The sequence below is a fragment of the Pyxicephalus adspersus genome, chromosome 8 (assembly GCF_032062135.1).
Source record: "Pyxicephalus adspersus chromosome 8, UCB_Pads_2.0, whole genome shotgun sequence".
In the NCBI taxonomy this organism is placed as follows: domain Eukaryota; kingdom Metazoa; phylum Chordata; class Amphibia; order Anura; family Pyxicephalidae; genus Pyxicephalus; species Pyxicephalus adspersus.
Genome location: NC_092865.1, coordinates 10955321 through 10978084, shown reverse-complemented (window position 1 = coordinate 10978084; position 22764 = coordinate 10955321). Strand labels below are relative to the sequence as shown.

The 22764-nt window shown below is 39.5% G+C and overlaps 1 protein-coding gene across 4 annotated transcripts in view; it reads left to right on the top strand.

The window, feature by feature from the left end:
• The window catches only part of SLC44A5 (solute carrier family 44 member 5), a 115430-nt gene that overhangs the window by 5753 nt on the left and 86913 nt on the right, over positions 1-22764 (top strand). The gene's annotated exons all lie outside the window — the stretch shown is intronic.

The window sequence follows — 22764 nt, the reverse complement described above, 5'->3', positions numbered from 1 at the left end:
ATATAGCACCAACATATTACGCAGCGCTGTACATTAAATAGGGGTTGCAAATGACAGACAGATACAGACAGAAGGAGCGGACCCTGCCCCGAAGAGCTTACAATCTTACCATCAAACTTACCCAATAAATAGTCTGCTTCTGTCAACTTTGTTCTACCATTCTGAGCTTTGCTGTCCAGATTCTGCAAGAAGCTGCTGCAGAGTAAAATTTAGGCACTAAACTAAAAAAAAAAAAAAAAAAAATATATATATATACACACATATATATTTATATATGTGTACGGAAGAATTATTGAGCACAAATCTTCACTAATTTGCGTCTGGAGTTCAGCTTTAAGTTGGCCACCCTACACCACCGCAACACATGTTAGTCAGGCAATTAGCTGCTGATGGTAAACATATGGGTTGGATGCTGGGAGGGGGAGATGCAATAATTAAATACAAACAATGCCATTCTCTATAAAAATTAAAGCTGCCTATATTTAGTAGCTTTTATGGCCATTTAATAATTGCAGATTACTCCTAAAGCATTTTGCAGACAACACTACTGTGTTTCAAAACAAGTGTCCATGTCTGGAGTCATTATGCATTGCTGTTTGTTCTTGCAACGTCCTACTGACATTTAGCAGCCTACTGTGATCTCTGGCAATCACCTGTCATATGCTGTTGGTTTTATTTTGTCTATCATAACATGTCCTGATCTCTAGCAAATCACAGTCATTTATTTCTGCTTTGTAGCCTGCACTCACACAGTGCTGATGTGTCCTGCAATATTCTTTTGCTGTATGTCAGAGGCCTTTATTAACCTTGTGGAACATAGCTGGGTAGCTTCTAACTGAAAGGTGGACTTTTATGGCTCTTGCATCCCCAAAATCCGCCCCTATCTGTCCCCAGGGATCACCAAATTCTTTGTACACACTCTTATCATCTCTTGTCTGGACTACTGTAACATCCTCCTCTCTGGTATTCCACTAACCCGACTCTCCCCTCTACAATCTATTATGAATGCTGCAGCCAGACTCATCCATCCTTCCCTCCGCTCCTCTTCTGCTGCATCTTCTGTTCTCTTCATTGGCTTCCATTTAACCTAAGAATTAAAATCCTGTGCTTTGCCTTCACATCCCTCCACAGTTTTTGTCCCACTTATCTCTCTGACCTGATAGAAAAATACTTCCCTAGCGGCTCTCCTCTTCCCTTCAATGACCTACTAATGACTTCCTCACTGATAACCTCATCACACGCACGGCTCCAAGACTTTTCTAGAGCTGCCCCGACTCTTTGAAATGGTCTTCCTCGTCCTTTTCACCTTGCTTCTATTTTCCTCCAATTTAAAAGAGCCCTGCAACTTTTTGAAATCACCTACCCCCCATCTTATGTTTCTTAACCACTTTCTACTTACCCACCATTCTATATTCCCCCTTTTATTCTGTGCTACATCCCCAACCTCTTAGATTGTAAGCTCTTTCCGGGGGGGTCCTCTCCTATTGTGTCTGTATCTGTCTGTCATTTGTACCCCCTATTAATTGCACAACACTGCGTAATATGTTTGCGCTATAAAAGTACAGTTTTTTTAATATTATTATTAATAATAATATGAATAATAATATTATTAATGGTATGGGCTTACCCAGTCACACGAGAATCAAAGAGCATATGTCAGGGACAATGGTCTTGTGTGGTAAACCCTCCTAGAGAATGAACTCCATCCTAAACCTTCTGAAGGTGCCTGATGTGATGCTGACGGTGAAGCACCAAATTGTCAATCAGATGCAAAGTTGGGAACAAGTTAGAGGACAGCGGGCATAGTTGGTAATAATGTGTTTGTGTGGGTTTTTCCGGGCACTCCAGTTTCCTCCCACATTCCAAAAACATGCAATTAGGTTAATACGACTATTATAATGACATATGGCTATGATAGGGACATTAGATTGTTAGCTCCTTTGAGGGACTACAGGTAGTAGACACATGGGGAAGGGACAAACTCTCCAAAGCCAGATACATATTGAACATCAATGCCCAGGAACAGCAGAAAAAGCTGTGAATGACAACAGACACGTCGACACAAACAGTCTCAATGAGTGGGTGGCTTCTAACAGTCTCTTGGCAGCCTTTTCTAAAAGGCTTTGTAGAATACAGAAATGTCTTCATTCTCCCTGTTTACTCTTCCTATAATAATTCAGCCCCACCTGTTAAACCTTACTTTTTTACAAGAGTACATCATACTTATCAAATTTATGAGCTATGCCCTGAGCTTAAAATATCTTTTGCAGGGGATGCCGTTCTACAGTTTGCTGGGCTATCATAGTACTGATTAGTGGGAAGTTATATATGTTAGTGATTAGCATCTGGAGAATGAAAGGAAAATCACTGATCATGCATCAGGAGAATCGGTGATTCACTCATTTTGGATTGGACTGAATATTTGAATGCAGATAATTCTGAGCTGTAGAGAATCATTCATTTTGGAAGTTTTAGTATTAGCAGTTCCTTTGTATGATTCCATTTATGACCAGTAACCTTGTAGAGACTTATAATTAAGTGTGGAACTAAAGTAATGTCCATGCACAGCTCAGCATTGGTTGCTGGGATGCCCGGTACACCCCGGGTTCCCGTTTCAGTTGCGGGGAACAAATGGCGGGCATTGGTTTCCTCAACCAATGACTGGTGGTCTAATTACTGGTGGAGGAATATTAAAGAAGAAGCAAGAAGGGTTTACCTTGTGCAGACCCACAGTGCAGATGAAGAAGAAGCAGGCAGATTCTTGTACTACAGTTCCTTAGGTATAGCTTTCTCTCCAGCAAAAGAGAACATTGATCAGCACCAAAATCACATCCCCAAATCTCACTCCAAATCTCATAAGACTAGCAGCAAGAGGAGGCAGTGCCTAAAATCATCTCATTTTTCAGGATATACAGCATGTGGCTTTAATGTCCAGGTCTGCTTTTCGGTAGCTTAGTTATAGAGTTTACAGAAGACAGCTCAACAAGGGTGGTAAGATTTGCAGGGAGACCCTTCTTCTCTTTAATTCTTACACTAAAACTCCCCATCAAAGGTGGCCAAGAACAACATTTATTAACATCATTAGTTTAGGAATAGGCAGTACAAAAACATGGGTTGTGTTTTTATGTTTGCCTCATTCTCATTTTTACCATATTTTGGCCTTTAGTTTTTGACCCATACAGCATATACAAGGGTACCACTGTATGATGGTGATTTGATTTACTGAAGAGATTAATGACCCTATACAATTTTGTATATCAATGATGGTAATCATAATTGTTTTAAAGGTACCTTTAATTTGGACATATAGTCTATATATAATCATTATAAAAATCAGAGATAATATAAAACAAACAGGAAAGAAAGGGTTTTTGGCAAACAAGAATGTATTGTAATAAGTGATACAGCTCATAAATACCAATACATCACATAACAGTTGTGGTCCCGTGCAGTACTGTTTGGGCCCTGGAGGGCGCTATACACACGTCATCTACCTTTGTGAGCACATATCTATCCGTCAATGTTCAACCCAGAATTTTTTTCAAGCTGTTTTTTTCAAGCAAATTTTAGGTGGGTGGCAGCCCCTCTATTGTGACCCAACTCTTCAGTACTATGCAAAAAACAACTGGGTGGTTACTGAAAAGTGCTGGGTGGTGCACCCGGCTAAAAGGGGCTGGGGAGAACACTGTCCGTATCTTGTATTACTGCAGAAAAGCATCAGTTCATGGTGACTGTTTTTAACCCGACGCGTTTCGCCTATAGGCTTCCTAAGGAGTAACGGTACATCAGCAAATTTATATGCATGCAGTTTTAGTCTCTAAATATATAAACATATACATAGACAGTAATATTAATATTATGTAAAATGTTAATGGGTTCAGAAATATAGGGTACTTAATAACCTAAGGTCAGTTCCCCAAGAACACATATTATTTCAACTTGAAACCACCACTCACTCTCCTACTTTCCAATTTAATTTTAATTGGTTCTGGTACGCACATTATCCATTGTAAAAAAATTAAATGCTTCAGCAGGACTCCAGAACTTATTATCAAGTTAACCAATGCTTACCAACATTGCTCTGATCATGAAAAAATAAACAGAATGGACCTGATTTATTAAAGCTCTCCAAGACCAGAGAATATAGACTATCATGGGGGAACCTAGCAAATGTTTTTTAAGAAATCCATTCCAGGTTTCTTGGATCACCAAGGGCCACATTCTACAGGCCCCTGATATCTTCATGTATTCTCCAACACTTCATTATTACAATCCGCTTTCTAGCCTTACCCCTGGTTCAGTTCCCTTTCTCTTACCATGGCAGTACAGGTTGGGGTAACATATTGCAAAATACAGCAAAGATGGGCATATTCTGTCCACATCTGCAAAGATTTCATCATTTCTAACCCCAGATCCCCTGGAACTGGACCCCTCCTCTTCAGGGCCCTCCTTTCACCTGGCGCTGAGTGATTCTGGGACGTTGCGTGGAAGGTCATAAAGATCAGATCTTTCCTCCGCTGGAGATGGTGAGCATTCTCTAATCAATAACTTGCACAATTACATTTGCATTAAGCAGTTTAATCCTTAGCCCAATGTAAAAAGTCAGTAATTGAGTTTTAATAGAATGGGGAAAGTGCTACAGAGAAATACACGAAGATGGGAGAATTGGCTCTCCTATCTCTCTGAATAATCAGCACAGGTTATGTAGGGATCAAATACAAGAGAGAGGCGTAAGGGGAACTGTAATGAACCAGCTGGTATTGGATGGAATAAGGATCATTGGGTTTGGTTTACCATTTTGTACTCCTATTTCCTTATTTTCCTTACTCACTCACTTTTTCTTGTGTCTCATACTACTTTCTCTTTTCTCCTTATTCTTTTCCTTTTTCTCTCTCGGTCTTTCTTCTATATTTTTCTCTTTTTTTCCCTTTCACACCCCCTCATTGCTCCATTTAAGGAAATTTCCCATTCTGCCTTTGCATTCTTTCCATGTTTTGTTTTCCTTACCTTTTAACCCTCACTTTTCTTGATCTGATTTATGCTGACCATATCTGTAACAGTCAACTGAAGATAAGTTTAGTTGATTTAAAAGGGTTGTGTTTACGACTATGCATGCAAAGCTCCTAACTGCCCCTTGTTTAAAGGGATTTTTACACTTTTGGAGCCAAATTCTGCTTTTCAGTTGTTCTCTTTTTTGGTCTAAGGAATAGAGATGGTACAATCTCTCCAAGCTGAACTCTTTACCGAGTCCGAGAATGTTTGAACTTTACCAAACGTGGTTCAGGTGAACCTATTCAAGCCTAACTTAATTCTAACATGCCAACCAGTAAACATTAAATATGCTCATAAGGTACACAAGTGTTTGCAGTGTCCTCATTAGTTGATATAGTTTATATAGTTTGTGTTTATATAGTTTCTGTGAAGTTTTTGTAGTTTTTGGAGCTAATAGAGCTCTTCTAAGGTCTGAAAGCTGCTGCACTTTAAATTACCTGAAGTCTGTATGATAATGTATGCTTTGTTCCATTTTGTAAGTAACCATAAAAGTTCCAAACTTCACCATTGTGCACACCTAAGACCTCTGACTACGGACAAGCAGCTTATTCTGTTTTTCTGTCAAGGGGTGGGTGCAGGATGAGTAGAAAGGAACCTCCTCTGCGGAGACTACAATAATACAACAATAGCGTTTGTTGGTGGACATTGCATGGCAGATTACTAAACCATCCTGGGTGATGACTACTTCTCCCATGGGCCTGATTTATTAAAGCTCTCCAAGGCTGCAGAGGATACACTTTCAGCAATGAAGCTGGATGATCCAGCAAACTTGGAACTGATCTGGTCCAGGATTGAAAACATTTGCTAACAAATAGCAAATTACTTTTAAAAAGTCCATTCCAGGTTTGCTGGATCACCCAGGTTTACTGATAAAAGTATATCCTCTTCAGCCTTGGAGATCTTTAATAAATCAGGCCCATTGAGTTAGCCACAACATGACAGAAGAGTGATCAGAATTTGCACATTTGCTGCCCTTTCTAACTCTGCCATCCAAGTCAATGCCCCACAAGTGCCATTATGGCATGTCAGCTCTGATCCACAGACAGAATATTTATGATAGTCGATATTCCAGTAGCTTAATCATGACAAGTTCTTTAAAAAGACTTTACATATGGCAAGACTTTGTGGTCAGTTTATGAAAGTGTGGCTATAGCTTTCTGTGTCAGGCAGGAAATGTTACATTCATTTACCATGAGCATAGCACCTTCTGCATTTTATGGCCGGAAGTTTCTGTCACTAAGAGTGATGGTGTGGTCAGACCGTGAGACGTCACTGTAAACCAAAAATAATAATAATCCAATATCTCAACCCTTCAACATGCTAATTTAACATGTTTTTATTTCCTTTACATGTTTATTTAAGGTTAAGGATCTTAGGTAGGAGAGAATATTGCACAAGGTAAATTTCCTGTTCCTTTTTGCAATAATGACCTCTCTGACCATGAATTGCTAAAAGTGGAACGTTAGTTCTGCTTTCTGGTGGGTATCAGATTGGTGCAATGGTCAGGCGAGCCTCCCTAGGTAATGGAGATGTTGAGTCTCCATTATTGAAAAAACTGAAATTAATAAAAGCCAGGGACAGTCAAGTTAAAGTGAAGAGGGCTGCATGACATTAATGATCCCTTTTGCCCAATCTAGCCATAATAACCAAGAATGGGTCACAAAGCTGGCCTTGAGATCAACCTTCTTGTGCTTCTACAACTTGATATTTATCCACGGATGAGATGTCAGATTACAAGAATGCAGTGACATTTCTTATAAAGACACAGCAGCTGTGTGTGAAGCTACAAAGAGACGTTATTTACCAATCTGAACCCTTGCGGAGTAACAATAGCGTGATTGTCTAGCATAATTATCAGTTTCAACATGATGACAGATAAGGGTTACGCTCGGCTATTCCTCCGCTGCAGCAGATTTTCATATCTAGATGCGTTTTATACTGTAAGGCCTCCGTCCTGGGTGCATAGAAAAACTGCAAGAGGGGCAATCTGCACCAAAGGTCAACACATTTACATGCAGTGTCCTTGGTTGGGATTCCGTTCTTCTTTTAGAGAGGGAAAATCAGACACGAGGGCATGGGCTACATGCGTCCAGGAACAATGCCACAACCTCAACACATTGCAGATGCAGCAACGTGCAGTCACTTGGTTCCTAGCCGCTCCCATTTAGTTGAAATTGGCCTAAATCTGACTGGTGGTGGGAACGTCTGATGCTGTCTGACCAGTTCCACTCAATCCTATGTATCCTATTTGATCACATTTCAATCAGCCTTGGTAGTTAGATCGCCATCATTCTGGTTTGGTTGGGACAGGTCTTTGCAGCTCAACTGGCCCACGGGAGGGCTGGAATAAACATATGGTGGCCCTCAATCATATGACCCCAAAATATTTTATTGTGCTCATTACTGGGTCCCATGCTGCCATATAATGATGTCTTGCTGCCAAGAAAGTTATGCATTCAGATGTGCCTTAGTCCTGCGATGCCAACCACCATCCCATAGTTCAATATATTCATAGACATAGCTCAGAATATTCATAGACAGCAGTGCTCAACCCAGAATTTTTTTAAGCTGGGTGGGAAGAAATTTTAGGTGGGTGGCAGCCCCTGTATTGAGAACAAACTCTTTGGTAACCACCCAAAAACAGCCGGGTGGGTGCTGAAAAGTGCCGGGTGGTGCGCCCAGCTAAACGTGCCTGGGGAGAACCCTGGACAGTATACCCCTTTTTTTTAGGTTCCCCTCCTGTACTGTGATTGCTCACACTGATTACCTGCACACTGTAAGCTTCTCGTGGAATGCAAGTCAGACAGAGATTGCCTTATTTCTCAGCATCTTCAGTCACATTTCCTATCATTGGATTTCAGTTCTTTCAATAAGGAAAGCCCAGATCACATGTAAGCGTTATCACAGCTTCTTGTTTTCAGAAAGTTAAAACAAATCTATATAAACATAATATTATAATGTTGTATTTGTATAGCACCAACATATTACGCAGTGCAGTACATTAAATAGTGGTAGCAAATGACAGACAGATACAGACAGTGACACAGGCGGAAGAGATTAATAGACTAAGGTTTTAGGTAAATCATTGATCTGGTGTAGGTGGCTGCTTCAAATGACCGGCTGCATGCTTGCCCCTATTCTAGAACATTGAGAGGATAAGCTTGGCACCCATGCAGCTAGTATTTTCAGAAAGGTTAAACAACAACGTCAGAAACATCTACAAGCTCCCCTTAGACTATTTTGGAAACATATAAGTATTCCAACACCTGCACCTTATACCATGCATGCTTATAGTGTAATTTTTGTGTTTTATGTGTTGTTCAGACATGAATATTTAAAAACACTTCACCAGCATGCATTTTAATGTCACACAGTGCAGCATCTGATTTTTACACCCATTTCAGATGTGATTTCCATGTGAATATGACATTAGTTGTAAATCCAATCAGTAAAATATAATTTTAGCTCTAACATGTGAATCATTCAAAAAGCGTTTTAATTATGACTAAATGCGCTGCTTTCATTAAGAGAATATCTGGTGGTCCTGCAATGAAGATCCTTGTTCAGGCATTTTTGGGTGACAAAGCTCTGTCCTTGATTCCTGATTAGGCTGCATACACACGTGCAATAATTGTCATTGGAAAGAATCTTTCATAATCCTTTCCATTGACAAACGTCTGCACAATGCATGAACGAGGGCTGTACATACAGCACCATTCTGCTCTATGGGGAGAGGAGAACGATGGAGCGGCACCCCGCTGCGTTCTCTCCCCTTCACATCCATCATGATTCTTCGGTGTCCATCATCCGTGGATCCACCAGGACGGTTGTCAGAACGACTGACGATTGTACACACGCAAGATTCTCGTCCGAAATCAGCCCTAAGACGATTATCAAACGAGAACCATTGCATGTATGTATGTAGTCGTAACCCCCCAGCGGTAATCCCGAGTGTGACTCGGGGTAGATTTTCCATGCAAAAAGCGGTAATCCCGAATCACACTCGGGATCGCCTAAAACATGAAAAAACCCTCTTACCTTGTTCCGTTGTGATCCCCCGGTGTCCTGCTGGTCCCCGCAGCTCCTCTGGACACGTCTTCTTTCTTCGATCTTCTCCCGCCATGTGCAGAGACGATCTCCGGGTGACAGATTCAATACAAAATAGCAGTATTGAGTCCAATACAAAGAACTCTTCATATTTATATATATTATTATTATATTATATATTATGCATGCTACTGTACAGTTATGTTACATGTATCACTATTTTTTAACAGATTTTTGTGTTTTTTTAATTTAAAGTTTATTATTAAATGTATTACATTTATTAAATATTGGACATTTCATATAGTTATGCCTAAGATTATTGATAACACATAAATTGTAACACTTTTTGCGTGGAAATACGGACAGAATTAGAACGCTAAGGGGGTTAAGTTCCTGCATTGTCATACTGTATCATCACTGGCTACACTGGCACAGTCCATTGGAATCTATATTGTAGATATTGCAATCTGGAATGCATGTAGATCAAATGTAGTTCCTAATCTTCCTTTTATTTTAAATGGTCAGGGAGGGGATTGCCTAGGAGTCTACTAAAGCCCTGCATGGATGTCTGAACGATATAAATTTATGATCATTTCAATTGCAGATGAACAAACCAGCTCCGTACATACAGCACTATTCAGGTCTATGGAGAGTGAGCGGCACCCCGCTGTGCTCTCCTCCATTGGATAGCACAGTCGTGGTTCTGATCGGTCATTCATCAAGGCAAACTGATAAACGATGTCAGAATGAACACATCCATTGTCTCAATCATATAATGTGTGTATGAAGCAAGGTCAGCTTTAACAACTTAAATCTTTGACTCCAACATTTCTGTAGCACTTTTAATTGCCACAAAGAAAATTCTTTTCCTTTTCAAAAAAAGCAGCTTTTCTCTTTAAATCAAATTTTATTCTTTTTTTAGTTAGCGGGTCTCCTCTTTAGAACACAGGACAATAATAATTTTTGCAAAGGACAAACTATCTACGCATATATTTGAGCAAAATTTGGCATTTGGGTATGAAAAATTGCTAACACTCAGACCTTTGTATCGAAAGGAATCATTATTATTATTGTTCACTTAAATCAATTTATTCACAGTGCAGCTGCACTACCATAGCGAATGTAAAAGAGAAAAGACTTTCCTCTGTATAAGAATGTATTTATGTTTTCCCGGGGACTTGACATTTAAGTTTTTACATTACTTTTGCTGTCCGCCGGTGTATTTTTCACATTTCGTGATCTTCATGCTTGGAACATTTTTCATCATCTTAATTGTGTTGCTTTAAAGGTGTATTAAGCCACAAGATCATTATTGATTTACCTTGTTACTTGCCACCGTGCTAATTAAATATTTTAGGGGAAAGAGTTTTCTGTCTGTTGGCCTGGTACACATAAACACAAATGTATCAGCTTTATTATTATTATTATTATTATTATTATTAATAATACAATTAATAATAATAATAATAATAAGTATTTAGATAGCGCCACCATATATTACTCAGCGTTGTACATTAAATAGGAGTTGCAAAAGACAGACAGATATGGACAGTGACACAGGAGGAGGAGAGGACCCTGACCTGAAGAGCTTACAATCTAGGAGGTGGGGGAAGTATCACACAATAGGGGGGGGGATATGGAATGGGGGAGAGTAGTGAAGGTTTAAGAAACAGAAGAAGATGGGTAGGCAAGTTTGAAAAGATGGGTTTTGAGAGCTCTTTTAAATGAGCAGAAAGTAGAAGCAAGTCGAAAAAGACGAGGAGGACCATTCCAGAGAGTTGGGGCAGCTCTAGAAAAGTCTTGGAGCCATGCGTGTGATGAGGTTACGAGTGAGGAAGTCATTAGTAAGTCATTAGAGGAGCGGAGAGAGCGGCTAGGGGAGTATTTTTCTGGTCACAAATTGTGTGAAATCTGGTCACAAAAAGTGGGACAAGAACTGTGGAGGGATTTGAAGGCATTGGGATTTTATTCTATGGTGAAATGGAAGCCAATGAAGAGAACTACAGTACAAGGAGAGGCAGCAGAAGAGGAGTGATGGGAAGGATGATTGAGTCTGGCTACAGCATTAATGATAGTTATATCAGTGTATTATTATATATTTTTTGACATTTAATTCAGATGCAACCAGTGTCTTTGGAAAATTTGGGCTGTTGGAATGTTGGTATAAAGCACACAAGCAGGTCACAAAGCTGTATGCAGCATTTTTTTTCATGGGGTCTATTTATCCTCTTGAAGCCTCCATCTCATATGCTATTATTTTTTATAGGTTTATTAAAGCTCTCCAAAACTGGAGAAGATAGACTATCATGGGATAACCTGGGTGATCCAGCAATGGAGTTAAGGAAAACCAAACCTCTTGTGCATGGAATGCCCTGTGCCATTCAATTTTAATTCAGCACTTTTGCTGCTGGAGGCATTGTCTTATTTAATTAGCCCTTTAAATTACCTGACAACATTGTATCACATAGTTATCCTTTAATTTTCATCTTCACTCTCTCCATAAACCTAATCTGCAGCCCTGATGATCATTTGGTTAAACGATTCTCTACAGTGGCCATTGACCTTCATGATTCTTGTGGCCTCCATTGTCTTGCCTTATTTTCTCTCTGCAGCGGTTTCCATGGCAGGCTTCCTATTTCCATATCAGTCTCCGGCACGATTCAAGGCAAGACTCTCACGTTTAGCATGTGTCTTTTTCATGCACAATCTCTTTGCTGAGATTTGTTCCAGGGAAAGTTTGCCGGAAAGGTCCCTACTCACCAATCTCATTGTTTTATCTTTTCCTTGCCTCTCCATGGACAAAATTCAATTCTTTACAGCAATTTTTAATCCTTTATCTGCGGTCATGTTAAAGCTAAAAAGGATATATTTTATTTTGCCTTTCCTGGTTCCTTCTTTTACTCAATCTTTGCCTAACATTCTCTGGGAATATTACAGACAGCCCTTATTGTAATTGCGTAATCTATCTATTGGAAAAAGGATTCCATTAACCCCTAATAAATAAATAATTGGCAAAAGAGAATAAAAAACAAAGCACTAGTTAAGAAAAAAATAACTACCAGGACTGCCTATAGAGGGGGAAAGGCGTATTTCTGTACTGGGACCCGGTCAAAAGAGCTTGATTGGTAGTTTTAGACATGGGGTATTAGTGTTCTCCCTAGCCCTTTTTAGATGGGCGCACCGCCCGGCACTTTTCAGCAACCACCTGGCTGTTTTTGGTTAGTTATTGATGAGTTGGGTCACAATGCAGGGGCTGACACCCACCTACAATTTCTTCCCACCCAGCCAGCTTAAAAAAATAAAATTGTGGGTTGAGCACTGGGGTAGGGAAGCCCAGGAAGCTAGCTACCTAGTATGGACCCCAGAAATTCCTGTTCACTACAATACTGACATACAGTCCAGAGTTGTCCCCTGTAGTAGTCACTTTTGGGCAATGTATCCAGCCATGCTTCTGTTTTGAATAACAACCAACACCATTTAATCCAAACCCTGTAATTGCAAGCTCTAATGTGATGGGCACATCACCGTCTTAGGAGTTGTGCACATATCATTATGTGTAATGAGGACCCTCCACCACCACAGTGGGACGAAGAAAAGACCCTTGGTATAAGGCTTTGTACCTTTTTTTATTTAGGAATGAAATGGACTTTCAAAACCTTAAATTTAAAGCAGTAGTTTCACAAATTTGGATAGTTGGTTAAATGGTCCGTGCAATGGTTGGGCAACTGAATCTTGGTGGCAGCTCTTGTAGAAGAGCTGAAAGATTGCAGCAGAATGAGATGTATTGTACACGGGAAGAAGAGACTTGATATCTAAGTGGGTATTGATTTGCGATAAAAGCCTCCAGGGATAAATTTCCACAATGAATTTGCTTTTAGTTTGCGGAGAAGGAAACCTTTATACTATTCGGTGGTTATAAACGATTACATAAATCTAGACGGAATCTATCAGCAGGTACCATTATTATTCTAAAAAGCGGACAATTGACAACATAAAGCGGGGAAAGTGTAGTTAGCAGTAGAGCAAACCTGTCCGTGGTTTTTCAATGTCAGACCCTTCGCGATATAGTAATCAGCAAGTAAGACCTGACCTCTTATTCTCCATAAAGAGTTTCTCGTGCCTGTTCCTGAGAAAAATATCAGCCATTACCTGAATTTGTAGGATTCTGGGTAAGCAGACCTTGGAAGAACACAACCATGGCCCAGTTAAAGTGGATCTATCATAAGGTTTACTTTTTTATATTAAGACTTGATTTTAGACTTGTGGTGCAGAACGACATGGTTAGGTGCTCCCGGGTGCCCCATATGCTCCCAGGGGCAGTTTTTAGAGTCAACCTCAGTCTCTGAAGAAACGTCTCCAGAAGATCATGGACCATCTCTAGTTCTCCAGCAACAACTGCAACACAGAAACATTCCATAGTCTTCTCTACTCTAGTGATAAATCTGCAACATTGTAACTTTCTAGCAAGTTTTGAGGTTGCAGTTGGGTCAGATCTCAGACCAACCCAACACACGCATTTATCTGCAAGCTCACTGTGGTTGGAATACATCCCCATTCAGGTCAATGGAAGTGTCTGGCCACTCAAGGTTGGGTAGAAGCTTCATGTTGTTTGCTGGGACTGTGCCGGAAAACACCGCAACGTGCGCACAACCACATGCAAATGTGTGCACAAATGGTTCTGGAAAACAAAACACCACTTACCTTTACTTCCACAGTCCCTCAACATGTGGCCTTGAGTCTGTCCCATGCCATTCTGGAATCCTCCTTCAACTCGGATTCATCTACTATTTTTCTGCCTACGTCATCTGTTCTTGCACTAGTAGGAGCAAGATTGGGTGATGTAGCCTGCTGTAAATGGGAATAAAAGAGTGTTGATCCCATTGCAGGCAGCACGGTGGCCTTTGCAGCGCTAGGTCCTAGGTTCGAATCCCAGCCAGGACACTATCTGCATGGAGTTTGCAGGTTCTCCCCGTGTCTGTGTGGGTTTCCTCCGGGTACTCCGGTTTCCTCCCACATACCAAAAATGTGCAGTTAAGGTAATTGGCTTCCCCCTATGTTGACCTTAGACTACATTAATGACATATGACTATAGTAGGGACATTAGATTGTAAGCTCCTTTGAGGGACAGTTAGTGACATGACTATGGACTTTGTACAGCACTGCATAATATGATAGTGCTATATAAATTGCACATACACTTTTTTCCCATTGCAGAAGAAAGCTCCTTCTGCGCATGCTCCAGAACGGGCATGTGCAGAAAGAGAACCCTGGGAAACGTGATCTCCTCTGGGGCTCTGTGCCCCATTCTGTCTTTACCGCCATGACATCATCCAGGGTCATCATGTGAAATTTCCGAAGCCCATGTTGTAGCTTCTCAGCTGGCAACTTGCTACAAAGCTACAATGTTGCGATTGATCTGATCAATCTTCATTAGTGTGTCACACACCTGGAACAAGCATGCAGATAACTGTGACAATGAGCTAAACACCTGAGCTGTATATTAATTCAAAAGGTAATGAAGGCTGTGGATCAGAACACCAACCAGGCAAGATGCATTTTGTAGAACCAGGTCAGCAATGGTAGTTTACATAATCTCTCAGTGACAGGTCCACTTTACCTGCAGCAGAGAAAAGGTGCATCCCTAGCTTTCATGTATATGCATGCAGTGTTTGGTTCATTTTTAAAAAATAGTTTTTGTTTCCATTGGGAATTCTTAAAAAAAAAAAAAAAAAAAAAGAACAAAGTAGAATGAATAAACAGCAACATTCACTGGAGAGGGCAAAGCGCGTTTGTAGGGAAGCATTGATACTTGGTATTCCGCGTACGATCTCTACCTCAATTTACAGCAACGTTTGTCTGCGGTGATCTTATCGCTGCTCATTCCATCAGACAAGATTTCGCTCCACCAGGAAAACACACATCACAAAAGTCATTTCAAATACGTGTTAGCACAATAATGTTCAAATTAAAGTCACATGGCTTAGATGCATGGCAGCAGATTTAGGATGTATGGAAGGTGATGGAATATTTGCTACTGTGCCCTGCTGAGATGGTGGATAAAAATATGAGAATGGCGGAAGAAATACAGAGAGATTTGTTAGCACGTTTTATTATAGTGCACGGATGAATGAGCGGCATGATGGCCCAGTGGGTCGCACTATTGCAGGGTTCCAGAACGTTCCAGACAGTTTCACTTGTGCTCATATATTTCCTTTGGTCCTCGCTAAAACTGACACTTCTGTGTTCACCTTTTTTCTGATAAATTGTAAGAACAGATTTATAAAAGGGTGATCACTTTTTACAGGGATGATCAATATGAGTTACTTTATTAAAATTACCGTATGTACTTAAACCTAAGTATCTACTAAAAAAAAATAAAAAGAAACACATTGACTCGAATATAACCGAGGCGATAAATGTGGCCATCAAGACTAACATTCATTACAATAATCAACAGAAATTCCAATAAATTTAATGTGAGCAAATACATCTATGCTTTAAAAGGGGAAAAATGAAGTTAAATGGGCTCAGTCAGTATAACCTTTTCCCCCTTATGAAAGTTAAAGTATTTTGTTCTTTTGAGTTGTAAATGATAAGTCACTGCTTAAAAATCTTTTGTGCGTTATTCTTGGCTACCAGTAAAAGGCGCTGTTTTCCCTTGTATAGTGTCGCGAGAGACAAGTTTGTTATACCCTTTATACACAGTACACAGCACCATCTAGTGGTATGTCCCAAGTATAAACTGATATTCTTTTCTAATGTTATTTGCATGTAATAAAAAAAAAATCTTGGTTTATATTTGAGTATATATAATAACCTAAATTATGGTCAGAATTTCTATACACTTGAATAGAATAAGTTATTGTCACTTTGCCATCCCCACTCTTGCTTCACCCCTTTTATATTTTTCTCATTTTTCACTGTTCCTACTTTGGTTTAAACACACTGGGCCTGTCTTATTTAAGCTCTCCAAGGCTAGAGAGAATACACTTTCATCAGTGAAGCTGGGTGATCCAGCAAACCTGGAATGGATTTTTTCAAAGTCATTTGCTATTCGCTATGTTTGCTATGCAAATGTTTTGAATCCTGGATGAGATCCCTTCTAGTGTTGCTGGATCACCCAGCTTCACTGATGAAAGTTTATTCTCTCCAGCCTTGGAGAGCTTTAATAAATCAGGCCCATTCTGACTGATTTATTGAAGCTCTTTAAGACTGAAAAGGGTAGACTATCATGGGGGAACCTGGATGATCCAGCAAACCTGCAGAATTGAAAATAGTTGCAAGCTAATAGCAAATGAGTTAGGAAATTAGGAATTAGGAAATCCTTTCCAGGTTTGCTGGATTACTCAGGTTCTTTAGGCTCATTATAACAATGTTAGAATAAATTATATAAGATGACTCATGATGGGAAACCATATGTAACCAGTGGCAATATTGGGGAAAGACCCTTTGTTTCTGTTGCCTACAGGTGCAAGCCTAATGTGCCCTGTCTGCCACCATAGGTAAATATTGAGTGGCAGAATTCTGGCCCTGGGTAAAGCATTGTATTCTGTAATTCATTAATAATTTAAATTGAACTTTAGGCAGATATAATGTACACATATACGTCTCCATAACTATTTTTGAAATTTAAGCAAAACCTGTTACCAGCCTATTGCAGTCTCTATATAGCACAGATGAAGTAGTAAGTGGTACAAGGAGCCAATCCGGTCATATGCTAAGAAGCAAATTTCTGATAGTAAGAGAGATCAGGACGACGGTGAGATGAACCCATCACTGTGAAGTTCCAATTGACTTTGTCCAGAAACAGATTTCAGTGGGACCTTCAAAGAAATTGGGTTGAATGATGCTTCCCATCAGACTGATGACATCTATTGGCAGAGAAAAATTACTGCAGGGGAAATCTCTATAATGAAGGTGAATTTTGCTGCAAGATCAGGTTTTATTATTTATCTGAATTCTTCTTTAATTGGCAACATATTGGAGAAAGTGTCTTTACTGAGGTGTACAGCTCTTGTTAAAGGGCATCGTTCAGTAAAGAGATCAACTTTTCTGTCTATTTCAGTGCATTTTTATCTGGGTATCATGGGGACAGCTGTCAAATCTGTGCTGGAGAGTTAGCTGCCTAAGGGAACCAAGTTATGACATACAAATGTGAATAGGAATATATATATATATATATATATATATATATATATATATATATATATATATATAATATCAGAATATACCTTCAATTCTTCCATCTGTTTCATTACCTTAAATCTTTGTAAAGCTCCGGCTCTCACCGCTAGCCTCAGAATCTCTAGCGATGAATTGGAGCCGCTGATGTACAAGTGATTACTGTTTGGAAATAAAAAGAATTGTTTTCCTCTTGCTTAGAACAAAATGCGCATTTGTCACGGTTCATAAACCGTGTAATGCATCCACATAGACGTAAACAGCCACTGAATCAATCTTACTGGTCACTCTCCTGTATCTATTTGTATCCGCAGAAGATAAAGTCACATTGGAGGTTGCTGTGCAAAATCTATAAGATGGGAGAGTTGGAGCGGAAGGCTTCTTGTTCAGCAACCAATCATATTACAGCTTAATATCTTGTGCAAGGAAAGAAGAATTAAACTAGTGGTGAGAGCTGAACAAAAAATCATAAAATCTAAAGACCTTTGTGTACAAACAACCAAAAATAAGACTTTTTGATCAGTAATAAATTACTTTAGTTTTACCCAATTTTTATTAAGATATCACATAAAAACAACAATATTTAATTATCAAATGTTTAAAAAAACCAAAACCACCATCACGTGTATATCCAGATAAAATAAGGGACTCTACAACATGTGGAGATCTCGACGCGTTTCACAAAACTCCAATCCGCTTTTTTGGGAGATCTGGAGAGTCCATGTATCACATTTATTTATCTTTCAATATATTTAAAAACATTACAGCATCAATTTCATTCACACTAGATCTTTGTGTAGTATGAGGGTCTTTTGGGGAAAAGATGATATTGCACGATAGAGAAGGAACTTGGAAATATCCAACATCTATGCTTGATGTATTTATTAAAAAAAAGTTACCAACAAAAGAGCTTTAAACACGATCGGGATGCATTGATTCTGAGAATTAGTTAAATGCAGTTTCTGCAAGGTTTTACCTTCACCAAACCCAATGGACATGATTTAATAAAGCTCTTTAAGACTGGAGAAGATATACTATTATGGGAGAATCTTGGTGAAACCAACAAACACACCCATTCTTGCCCATCACTGATGAGAGAGATGAGCAACTGCTCAACTAATTTTTTGAGGAAATTGGCTTATTAGGCACAGATGAGAATGATACAATGCTTCATACTTCAAAAGTGGATTAGAGCTCCACCTGCTGGCTGAAGAAAGGACTAAATGATCTTAATGTGATCCAAAGCATACCCACAATTTTTCTTTAAATGAAGACGGTATATACTGTATATCCAGTACCTTTTCTGATGCCTTCACTGCCAAATAATAATAAAAAATAATCTCTAGAAAGATGCTAAGAAATCAACATTTCTTACAGTGTCAAACTCCAGTGCTAGTTTTCTATAGGTGACCACATTCCAGGAGTCATGGCATTATCCTAATAAAGCCCCTGTCTCTGAATGTCCCTATTATATTCACATCATAACATTTCTGCCATTGAAATTATTAATTATAATATCATTAAAATTCCTATAGACCAGTTAAACTTTTTTGCTTTTATCCAAGCACAGCTCCATCCCCTTCTCCCCTTGAGAAGTGATTATTATAAGAAAAATAAAATCCTCTTTGTTATAAAATATATTTGACATTTATAACGGTAACATAGGAGACAGCCGATCACTCGTTTCTAAAATCACTTTATTGGTTCCATCAAAGTAGCTGTATAAAACAGCAGCTGCAGGAACCCCCTCATGGTATCAGGTCATTGGGACCGGGACTTCTTTTATCTACAACAACTTTGATGGAACCAATAAAGCCATTTTTTGCAGCAAGTCAGATCTGCTGTGTCGGAATAATCATTCTCTTTTCAGGTTTAAAGGCTACAAAGTGCTTCGGTGAATTCCTATTGGCGGCTATGGATTACTGCACTTTGTGCTTAGCCGCTAGCATTATTATTTATCACCCAATACCTCGAGGAAATAAACCACAGGCAGATATCATGAAATATCAACTGATGCTGTTATGTCTTTAAATAAAATAAATTTGAAAAAATATATAACATATAAAAAAGTAATGTCAATACCTGAATCTGTTTTGATCTTTACTTTGTGAAATCCTCTGCACAGAAGCACTGGAGGAAGGCAGCATTATTATCTATAGGGAGGATTTTGATGTTAGAAGAGAGAAGAAGAATGATTTTGTGATTGTCTGATTTTGTCCTTGACCAATCTGCTTTGCTGCCGCAGTGGAGGTCATGGATGTGGCTGTGCTACCTGACCTGGTGTCTGGATTCCTTGCTGAACATAATACAAATCCATTGGCAAGGTGCTGCTCATAGGTAAGGACTAGACAAAGCAATGGCAAACTAATGACCAATTGGGATTTTTAATACGGCCCTTCGGATATTGGTACAAATTATCCACTGGCTAAGAAAAAGGTGCCCAACAACACAGTTCCCACTGAAATTGAATGTAAGTTTTCTTTTACTTATAGGTAATGGCTTTTACACTTGATGTCAGTTCATATAAACATTCTGCATCCACGCAGAAAAACATGCATGCTTCATACTGTCTAGGGGGAATACATTTGGGGGAGTCGGAAATGTAAAAGGATCTGGGGGTTCTGGTAGATCATAGACTTAATAACAGCATAATGCCAAGCTGCAATATCTAAAGCTAGTAAAGTATTTTCTTGTATTAAAAGAGGAATAGGCTGCAGAGATTGAGACATATTCCTGCCCCTGTACAAAGCATTGGTCAGACCACATCTGGAATATGTCGTCCAGTTTAGGGCACCAGATCACAAAAAGGACATTGTGGAATTGGAGAGAGTGCAGAGAAGGGAAACTAAACTAATAAAAGGAATGGAGGAGCCCAGCTATGAGGAGAGATTAGCTGAACTGAATCTATTCCCCCTTGAGAAGAGACGTATAAGGGGGGATATGATCACCCTGTATAAATATATAAATGGTCCATATAGAGAAATATCTTCCCCATTATTCACTTTGAGATCATTACAAAGAACAAGAGGGCGCTCCTTGTGTCTGGAGGAAAAGAAGTTTAAGCTCAGGATAAGGAAGGGATTCTTCACTGTAAGGTCTGTGAAAATGTGGAATCGTCTCCCTCAGGAAGGAGTTTCAGCAACTACTATAGATTGCTTTAAGAAAAAGCTGGATGATTTCTAGAAGCACAGAATATAACTGGGGATTAGGGATTTAAAGTAAGAATAACAGAGACTGGTGATCCAGGGAACATCCGATTGCCTCATGGAATCAGGAAGGAATTTTTTCCCCTGTTGGATCAAATTGAACCGGGGTTTATAAGGGATTTTTGCCTTCCTCTGGATCAACTATGTCCATAGGGTTTTTATCTGGGATATGTTTATTTCCCAAGTGGTAGAACTTGCTGGTCTTTTTTCAACTCCACTATGTAACTATGATCACAAAACTGGCAGCGGTTCTGCTCCTGTGTACCAGTTCTTAGCACTTTGTGCAAAATGCACTGAGATGGTCTTTGATGCCCTCATGCAAGTTCCTCTTGCTGGTTTAATATCCCGATAATGCATGCAAACATGTTCATGTGATTGAATTATTAGAATTTAGCTCTTTCCCTAGGGTTGAGCTTTAGAAGATGTCCATCCATCACATTTATGTTCCATTTATTATATGACCTCACCGAATCATCAAAGATCCAAGCCGTGTTATGTGCTATTGTCTAGATTATCATTGTAGGACCTCTTCTGTTCAGGCCTCCAGCCAAACTGAAATAGCAATTTGCCAACAGAGCCAAACTGGTGTATTCTGAGATTGCTTATTCTATGTTTTTTGCTGATGTCGGTGAGATCACACGGCTTAATATAGAGCAATGATATCATTTACCAACATCTGCAGGCCGGTCTGTCTGAGTATATTCTTCAGGAACTACCAGATTTGATATTTTGACTATTAATAAAGCTTGTTAGTTTTCAGGGCGTATTTTCTAAAGTAGAATAACAATTGCTACACAACAAAGTAAATCTCAAACCCATTCTCTTGTTATACTATGGCAATATTTATGACATTTAGGCATTTTTGCTGCACAATGCAGGTTAATTGACTTGCTGTATTTTTTTTTGCAACACTGCACCAGTGAAGTTCTCCAGCTGGATTCACACTTTTGCATGAAAGCCCAATGCATTCTTTAAAACAACAATCAAAAAGCATACCATACCGTACACATGTCATGTTGACATAAAAAAAGAATGGCAACACAAATGCATCTCTCAAGTATTGCTCAGAATGTTTTATTTGATGCAGTGCAGTGGTCTTTATGAGAAAAAATAAATAATAAGTACCTTGAAATGTTACACTTCATGCTGACCTATCATGACATTTTTAACAATATAGAAATAGAGGCTTTTGTTTTAAAAAGTTTTTTTTTTTTAAAGTGTACCTAAACTCCGAATTTTCACTTTACATAAAGGTGTAGACAACCCTTTTAAAGTAAAAATTGTGTTTGTGTTGAAAAAAGGGTGCAGCACCGCTCCCTTAATTCTTGATTGCGTGGGTGTTCAAGAATGAATGGGAGCGCACAGCCTCCCGGTATACCTACGTCGCGGCTCTTGGCTGCTCCTTCTGCGCATGCTCGCCTTTCATCAAAAGGGATTAATGCGCAGAGGGTGGCAAGTTTTTTCCCAATCTACGTCACCCGATCTCTCACCTGAGCAGTGCAAGATCATGTGGCGTAGGAAGAAGATAGGAGAAGATGGCGGCGCCTGTCGCTCCCTCTGCGCCGGGCCAAAGAAGGATACCAGGACGGCGCGGGACCCGATAGAAGAAACCTCAAGACGGACAGACGGATTTACAGGATTGAAGGTAAGTGTGAATTTATTGTTTTGGGTTAGTTTTGGCACCATTCTGTTCTATGGAGTGGGTGGAGGGAAGGACAAGCTAGTAGCACCCAGCTGTGCTCCCCTCCATAGGACTGAGCAGCGGTCATGCCTGATCCATCATTCTACAATCCACCATGGCAAGGGACCACTGTACACATGTCTGATATTCACCCTGACCATTCTGGGCCAATATTATCTATTTTGTGTACTTAGCTTTACACACATTGCCGAGCATTACTGCTCATGTCATACACATGAAGAATTTATCTTATGCCGGGTACACTTTAACTGTCGTCTAAGTAGAAATTTAAAGACTGCAGTGTGAAATTTCAGTTAGGGAATAATTGGGAAACGGAGGAAGATGGAATGACAGCAAATTGTCTCGCTGCAACATCTTTATTAAAAATTCATACCTGTACCTCATCTCTATACAGAATGAAGTTCGAAAATAGAACGCTGAGAAAAGTGGGACACATACTTCATCATATACATCCTCCAACCTAGAATCCTTTCACATGACCACTGGGGACGTAGACTTCCTGCTGAGTGCCTTCACTGTGCATGTCAGCATTTGTAATAAAATTCCCTACAGCTGAAGTTATCTTTATTTTCAGAA